This window comes from Telopea speciosissima, chromosome 4, assembly GCF_018873765.1.
Source record: "Telopea speciosissima isolate NSW1024214 ecotype Mountain lineage chromosome 4, Tspe_v1, whole genome shotgun sequence".
Taxonomy (NCBI): Eukaryota; Viridiplantae; Streptophyta; class Magnoliopsida; order Proteales; family Proteaceae; genus Telopea; species Telopea speciosissima.
This window is the reverse complement of record NC_057919.1, coordinates 23,048,327-23,056,977: the sequence shown is the minus strand read 5'-3', so window position 1 is coordinate 23,056,977 and position 8,651 is coordinate 23,048,327. Positions and strand designations below refer to the sequence as shown.

Below are 8,651 nucleotides of genomic sequence, written 5' to 3'. Positions count from 1 at the left end.
TCCTTCAAGCGATGGTTTGTATGCCCAATCCATGGTTTTTCTTCTTTTTCTACTTCTCATTACTTCCTTATATCCTTTGTTAAATTACTCTCTCTCTCTCTCCTAATTGCACACGGCTGTATGTTTTTGGATTTGTTTAATTCTACTTTATCCCATTCCAATTGGGGGAAGCATTGGATGGGTTGGAACTTTGAAAGAACAGGTTATCCACATTCGATTCATTTGGTGTTCATCAAATGAGGGAAGAACACAGATCGAAATGAAAAAGAAGAAGAGAAGTTTGATAGGCCACAACTTCTTGGTCGTTTTGGAATGCTTGCACAGGTGGGGCCAGTGAGGGATGCTGAGCTCAGAGTGAAGATCGTAGAGGAGAAAGCTCGGTTTGATCGATCCTAAAGAGTTCTGTGATTCCACAAGAGATGCTCTAGCATGTTGAAGCAGAGCAGCAGCACTGGAAGATTGAAATCAACACATTCTGCTGTGCTCTTCATGCGGTAATGAAAGCATTGATGATGAACCCATCTACTATTCAGTCTTTGCAATGCGTGAATTTAAAGTTTTAGGGAATAAGAGTCCGAGGATGAGGAGGCGGCAGCGGCAGTGGTGGCGGTGGAGGAGGAAGCAGCGGCTATGGTGGTGGTGGCGGCGACGGCGACTGTGGACGAGAAAAGAAATGAGTGTTTTAAGGTTGAAGATGATAAGAAGGGTATCATTGTAATTCTAAAACAAGTCAATATTGTCTTTTCAAATTATTAACTTACAACAAACTAACACCGTTAGTTATAAGAGGTCAAAATGTAAGGTGGGAAAACCAAGGGAAAGAACGTGTAATTAAGACAAAGTACAGGAGAGAGATATGTAATTTTCCCTATATAAAAACGCTTTCTTCGCTCGGGCAAATTTCTTCTTCGATGTCGAAGTATTCTCGTAACCCTAGGATACAAGGGTGTGTGAATCGAACGTTTGCTCGTCTTTAACTTACAGAAGTACAACGAAAGGAAGGAGACATTTTCCTGAATCATCGTCGCCTGAGATCAAAAAGCAAGATGGGAGAAGAAGTGCTAGTCAGCTGCGACAGCCAAGAGGAGTGGGATGAACACTTAGAGAAGAACCCTCTGGTTAACGTTTCGACTACCCTATCCTTTTTCTATTACTTTTCTAAATTATGTTTCGTGAATTAATTCCTTTCCCCCCCTTCCCCGTTTGATTGCTTGATTAATGATTCTGATTTGATTGTAGGATTCGTGTTTTACTATTAAGTTTGTTGCAGGTTCAACTGATCTGGGTTTTTTGTTTTTTCACTGGGTGTTTTTGCTTTTGTGTGGCTTTGAATTCAATTATGTTTTCCGTGATTGGTGTTTCTCCTTTTGGGTTTTATGGGGGGTTTCCATGTCTGATTGATGAGTTTCCCCTGTTCTCTGTTTTACTTTTCTGTTTTTAGTGTTATTTCTGTAACCTCTTAGGTTTTCTGTGCTTACTATGTGTAAGCAATTTCCATTTTTGAAAGAGGTAAAAGGGGATCGCATTTAGATCCCAAATCATTTTAAACCTGAATTCTATGAAGCCCTCAAAATCTTAAGGAAGCTCCAACTTGCCTGCTAGTCCAGGATCTGATTTTTTGTGGGTCAATCTAAAATTTTCAAATAATTTAGGTCGTTATAAAACCCTAGTCAAACTGGTCATGGAGCCCTTATATTGATTGAGGCTTGAAGCTTGATTTAAAAGATGCGGATTCCTGACTGTCTGCACCATTACTAAAGCTGCCTCTGGGTTTGAATCAGTTCCCTACAATCAGCAGAGTAAAACCCAAGAAATGCCCAGTTTGGAATCTAATCATCCAAGTCATCTGTGCTCTGTTGACTAATTAAGTCAAGGGTGTAAAGGCAATAAGTAATGGGGCTTGCAGCCCCAGTAGTGGTTGGTTGATGCTGGGGGACTTATGTAGAGGATTTGAATTCCTGATTGGGTAAAGCACTATAACAGAAAGGTGCTTTAGGAATTGTTTAAAAAGCATACCAAAAAAAAAAAAAGGGGATTGTTTGAAAAGGTAAATTTTGTTTGACTATAATGAAAAAAAGGGGGGGATGGGGAAAATTCCATACAATGGTGGGAATAAGTTGAGATGGGCTTACAAATTTGACATGTGACCAATCTGGGTAATTCCCCATATTTATAACTTTAGAATGCCGAATTATCTGTCCTTGTGTCAGTTATTGCTGCATGGGCCAAATGTCTTATCTTACAACCCGAGGACATGTAAACTAAAACAAGGGAGTCAGGCTCCACCTTAGTTCTGTAAAGAAAATTAAACCAGCAGAGACCATGTTGGTTTTATCGCAAGATGTCTAATGATCTGCCAAACCCATAATGCCCTGTGTTTCATCTGGAAGAATAATCTTTATTGAGATTGGAAGATAGCTCCTGCTTGATTTCTGTGTTCAATAAGAATAGGGGCTGGTTTATGGCTTCCACAGAGCAGCTTCTTTAAGTCTCAAATTCTGTGGACAATGTTGTTCATCAGTTCGAGGGCTATTGCAACATTTTTTTTGCACTCCCATCCCTTCCTGCTCTGCCTGTACTTTCTGAGTCCATCTCCACCGCTCACAGGCAGTAAAAGCCCATCCAGCTGTGTTTTCCATTTTGAAAGGCCTCTTTTCATGCTTATACGTGAGTTACAGGGTCTTCTCAATGTACGATAGGTCAATCCAAATACACAAATAGCAGTTTTTTTTTTTTCCTGGAGCTGTAGGTCCCTTTCAAGCACAGGAGGTGAAGGGCAGAGGTAAGCTCACATCCCGCTAGCATTGGTCCAGCAATCTCAATTGCGTATCTCAATTTTGTCATATGAGTGAGCTAGCTCATATTCATATTAGGGATTTGACGAAGCTTGGCATGAGCCTCAAGATAGGATGAGGAGTGACATTGAGTTAGTCTTTCGTGAGTGGGTTCATGAGCTAAAGCCATTTCTGTTGAAGTACTTAGTTTATCGAGTCCTGTTAGTTTGAAACATTTGGACCATTGAAGAAACAAGGAGAAGACATATTCGATTGGCCACTAATCTAATTACCAGACCAGGATTTCCCCTGTTGCATCCAATGAATTAGAATTCACATTTTTTTACCTCATGGTTCTAACCTAGATTCTAACTTTCAGAAACCCCTATTTTTGAGACAATTTGCAAAATATCTTTTTCCTTAATATGGTTATGGATTAAACTCTAACATTCAATACCACCCCATTGGTGCTTGAAACTTGATAAATTTCTAGACCTAAATTTGACATGATTATCTAATTCATAATATTTCTATCAGAGTGATCATTAATCAATTAGCTGTGTTTGCTACATAGATAAAATCTTGTTTTGACCAGTGAATTAGCGATCAATACAGGTTACGCTTTCCTCCCTCTTTCCCCCCCCCCCGGGGTTAAGTTTCTGAGTTTAATGTAAGACTGGATTACCAGTCCTAAAAACTCACAAAAAATCCGAACAGGAACAGAACCAGAATTAGAAACTTAGGGTTTATGATCAAACCAGCCAAGTGATGGTCACCCCACTTGGATCGAGTGCAGAGAGCAGTAGGGGCAAGCTTGTCTCCAAAGTTGGTTCAATTCTGATGGTCTGATGTAGAGATACCAAAGAATTACCAAAATAGAAGGTTTGAAGAAAACTTCCAATACAATGCTGTTTTGGGCTTCCAGCAGCAACCGAGTGCAAGGCTTGGTGAATGAAGTCTGGTCTGCAACTTTGGGTCAATTTTGATCGTTAGAATTGGAGATGGAAGGGTGAGAATGAAAATAGAAAGTATGGAAATTATGGAAGTTTCCGGCAGTGGGATGGGGTGGAAGTGTCAATCGAGTGGAGGTAATGGAGAGGGGGATCTGAGTTTCAAAACCTAGCAAGGTGGGTGGTATTTAAAGGTGATATGGAAATAGAAAGTTCAATCAGAAGAGTTGCAGAGGTGAACAGCAGCTTCAATCTATGGTTTTCTCAGCAGCACAACCACAAAGAGGAAAGATGACAGATGACTCCAGCCTTGAAAGGGGATCTCCAGCAATGGTAGCAGCAACCTGGGATAACAGCAGCAGCACTCGAATGCCCTTCTGGGCACAGGGATGTTCACAGCAGCCTTGGCTCGATGGAGCTTCTTAGCACCTGTATTGATCCAAGGGGGAATAGCAGCAACTGTTGCAGTCACAGATCAATGGTAGCAGCACTAAGGGAGCTCGGGCAGCATAATGAACAGAAGGAGAAGAGAAGATAGAAGAAGGGGAGTAGGGGGAACTGCTGTCTCAGCCTGGGTCTCACACCCACAGCTATCTCAGCTGTTGCAGCAAAGGAGGAACTCCCTTGCTCTTATGGCTAATTTGGCCAGAAGATTCTTTTCTCCAAAATTGTCTTCATTAAGATGTGATGCCTATTAATAGCTTAGGCAAGCTTACAATAGAATAGAAACTTTCCAAAATAAAAACTAATCTAAAATAGAAACTACTAAATCCTAACTAAAATAGAAAGTAACTAAATTAAAACTACTTGGCTTTATAGCATATGCAAGGAACAAACTTGAAACTAATAAATATGGAAACTACTTTAGTGCACCAATCCTAGCTGACTGGTCAAAGGAGGATTCTCTCAAAATCGTGGAGCATCTTTGATTGGTCAAGGGGAGAATCCTATCATAATCGTGGGATAAAATTGATCCCTGCTTGGCTGGCTCGAGTTGGTCCTGCTAGGATGGCTCGAGCTGGTCTATCTCTGGCCCAAAAAGGGACTTGGGTCTTTTGTCTCTTCCTCTGGCCAGAATCTACATCAGAGTTCTATACATTTTGTAATCTATCATTTTGTTTAGGGTAAATTATACGACACCCCCTGAAAATCGAACGAAACTCAACTCACCCCCTGTTTTTTGAAAATACTCAATCGTCCCCATCTAAAGTAACGGTGTTAACTTAAAATCAAACCAAAAAGTGAAATGACATATTTAACCTCAACCAAAATAAGATAAACAATGATAATTGAGGTACCCAACGTTTGTAGAAAATGTACTTTAGATACCCAATGGATTTGTAAATTATATTTAGGATACCAATTTTGATATTTCCAATTATACCCCAAATCATCACCACTGCTACAACTACCATTGCCGCAGCCACCATCGCCACCCACCATTACCGTCGTGCAGCCCCATCCATTACCACCATTAACACTCTTTATTAAAAGCTTACTAGGATTGATCTCCCAACTCTTCTCTATTGCTCTTCTCCTTATTCTCCTCCTTCTCCATGGTTAGCCGCTCCAGCTGTTCATCCAAACTCTTCAGATTGATCTGATCTGCCCTAATGAACACATTACTGTTCTCCTTCATGTTTGCTTGGCTTCCGCTTGCTCGCTCTCGCTCTCAAACAACAACTACGAAAATCAAATAACTAAAAAACAAAAAAACAAAAAAAAACCCCTCTTTTTTAACTATATAAGTCTCTAACTCTCTGCAACAGCAAAGACAAAAGGCAAAGATGAGTGTGGTCAGGCGGCAGCAAGCCAGCAAGTGTGAAGAGGGAAGCAGATTTTGCTACCACTGCCGCTTCTGCTTCTTCCACTCTCGTCATGTATTTCTTTCTCTCTCTCTCTCTCTCTCTCATGAGTCTCTCCTTCCTCTCCCTGTCATCCACTCACACTGCCACGACCACCACATCCCCTTCAGAAAATAAAAAAGAAAAGAACTTAAGTGAATCAAAACCACGGTTTGATTTACTGAAGAAAATCAAAAGAAGCTCTTTACAAGTAGGAAGAAAAGGGTTCGGAAGTGAACCCATTAATTATTTTTCTAGGATTACAGCTGAGGGTCTAAGGGAAATGAAAGATTTTCAGTTGAGTTCGCCATTAGAGAAGAAGATAAAATGCAGAGGGATTTCAGATCAGGGTATTAAAGAGTGGAATCAGGATCATTCGGATGGTTCCGGCCAGATTCTGCCCTAATGCCATAACCCTTGAAATGCAGTATGAATACTCAAGCCCGAACCCTAGATTACCATCTGGCCAGATTCTGCCCTAATGCCATAACCCTTGAAATGCAGTATGAATACTCAAGCCCAAACCCTAGATTTGGGCATTACTACTCCAATGCTGGTGCTAGAGAAGGTGAAATGCTTCATTCCTTCATCACACTTGATTTTGGGGTTTTTAGATTCAAGGGTAAAATAGTAACGCTACACTGGTCAAGGTTAGTTTAGGGATTTGAATTTATTTAACTTGCTGACATCATAAGTTAACCACATAGAATTGTCGGTGGGGACTAATTTGTAATATAGGGCTCTAATACAGGGGGACAGTTGAATATTTTTAAAAAAGAGGGGGTGAGTTGAGTTTCGTTCAATTTTCAGGGGGTGTCGTGTAATTTACCCTTTTGTTTACTACTGGCATAAATTAGAAACCTTTATATCTCACTTTATTGCGTTAGTTAAGCCTTGTTTGTTGTCATTAGTTCGATTTATTATTATTCTAGTTGCGCTTTTTATGATTTGAACTCCTTGATAATGCTCCTCCCTTTGTATTCTCGGTGGTCAGAATTATTTAAAAATGAAAGGATAAAAACTACTTTTGAATTAATTTTTAATCCATTAGTCTGTGAAATGATGGAATTCCAATTGGGCTGAAAAATATGAGGACAGTGTGTGCACACACAATAGAATGAAGCACCAACTAGGCTGCCATGCAGCAGCTGTATCAATGGATAAGAAAGTCATACTGTGTCTACCAGGTGAGGAAAAGCATTCCCCCTAATCCATACTACTGATACTTAAAATATCTGCCAACTGGAAGCTTTGTTGGCACTCAAAATTTTATGGACCTGTTGTCCATGTCACATTGTTCCCCTTCACTCGGCTGGTAGTTCCAACCTTAAAGTATTATAGCACATGGCACAATTAAAGATCAGTTTAGGTTAAGATTTAGACGACTAAGAAATGGTTTAATACTTGGTAGACCATATTATTGAATTTGGCTTTGAATTTTTTTCAGATTGCCACAGTAATCCTCTAATGATTTGATGCTGAAATACATAGAAGAAAATCCACTAGATGGTCGCCATATGGATGAAATTGGCCACAAAATTTTGTTACATAGGCGATTGAAGGTGGTAGTCTAAGGAATGGCTTCCTTATCTAACAGAGAATTTCTTTCTTCTTTTAGTGCTCAGACAGCCAAGGGTTTGTCTTATCTAACAGAGAAATTTCCTAGGTCAGCACACAAGGAATCTGTTCCTTGTTCAAGTATACATTTAATACTCAGGTGTCAAGTGATTTATAGCTCAATTGAACATTAACTAGTGTTAGATCAAAGGTTTGAAAGAGACCCCTTTTTTTTTTTGTTTTTGAGTTTGATCCATTTAAAATACACTGGGAAAGTTCTTAACACGTGGTGTACCATAGAATTGAGATGGCAGCTAATTTGGCCTGTGGGTAAACCAGAGGTAACCGCATCAATAAAATGGTCATCAGATCCAAATTGACCTTTCATGTGGCAGGAAATAGCCTCAGAACAAGGAACTTTCCTTTCCAGTAAGACGGAGAGACTTTATTATATATATTTCCAGATTTATAACATCTATATCATGATTATTTCTCTATATCTAATTTACTTTCTCAACAACTTGTTAATTATATGCAGGTGATGGTTTGCTTTATCACTTCTAACTCTCCATCTAGGGACCTTATCCAGATCATGAAAGGCCTGGCAGCAGAACACGCTCCTGGCAAAGTTGCGAAACAGGCTACTGTCAAGCAAGCGGAACAAGCTACTGTCAAGGCAGTGGAACAAGCTACTTTTAAATTCCTCCAGGTGGATGTGAACAACTTTAAGGTGAAAAAAGATCCCATTCCCATCTCTGTCTCACCATTCTTCTTTCAATTAAATGTGTTAAATTTGGTCTCTTTTGTTAACTGAGTCATTGGAATGTATCCCTTGCAGCCTAAGCGCAAAGATTTTATAGTGAAGGAAGTTCCATCTGTAATGTTTGTTAAGAATGGGGTACGAAAGTTTCCTGAATTTATGGATCTTAATGCTGATAAACTGAACAAGAAAATCATGCTACTTTCTAAGGAGGCTGAGGCATCTACATCATAGTAGGAAGTGTTTGGTTCGGTTGTTTTGAAGAACATAGTTGTCCCGGCGTCACGGCGATCCAAGTCGGTGGAAAGGTATATCGTTTTGAAGAACATAGTTGTCATGGCGTCATGGCGATCCAAGTCGGTGGAAGGGTATCACGTCGATATATCGATCATGTTTAATTTTTTATTTTCGCTATTTTGTAATGTCATTTAATATGTTATAATATATGTTCTATTACATAAAAAAATGAACATGAAAGTGTATTATACTACTACTACTAATATACTATGACACTATGGTTTAATTCATGAAAGTGTAACTAATATCCATTAGTGTATATGAAAGTATGAAAAATTGAAAATATAAATTAACATATCAAATAATTGAAAGCAATAGTAAAACTCAAATGATAAGCTAACCGAGAGGCTCTCCTCTGTCTCTCGAGTCTCGACTATCTCCCTGAGTCCCTGTTCATAGAGACTGAACAAAGAGGTTGCGAAGATGAAAAAAAAAATTGAGAGGCCCCCCTCTGTCTCTCGACTATCTC

The 8,651-nt window shown here is 39.5% G+C and overlaps 1 long non-coding RNA gene across 1 annotated transcript; it reads left to right on the top strand.

The window, feature by feature from the left end:
* The first annotated feature begins 1,009 nt into the window (after nt 1-1,009).
* LOC122657623 lies at nt 1,010-7,703 on the top strand. Its single transcript, XR_006332331.1, has 2 exons — nt 1,010-1,118; nt 7,664-7,703. It is a non-coding gene; the product is annotated as an uncharacterized LOC122657623 (long non-coding RNA).
* The last annotated feature ends 948 nt before the right edge of the window (nt 7,704-8,651 follow it).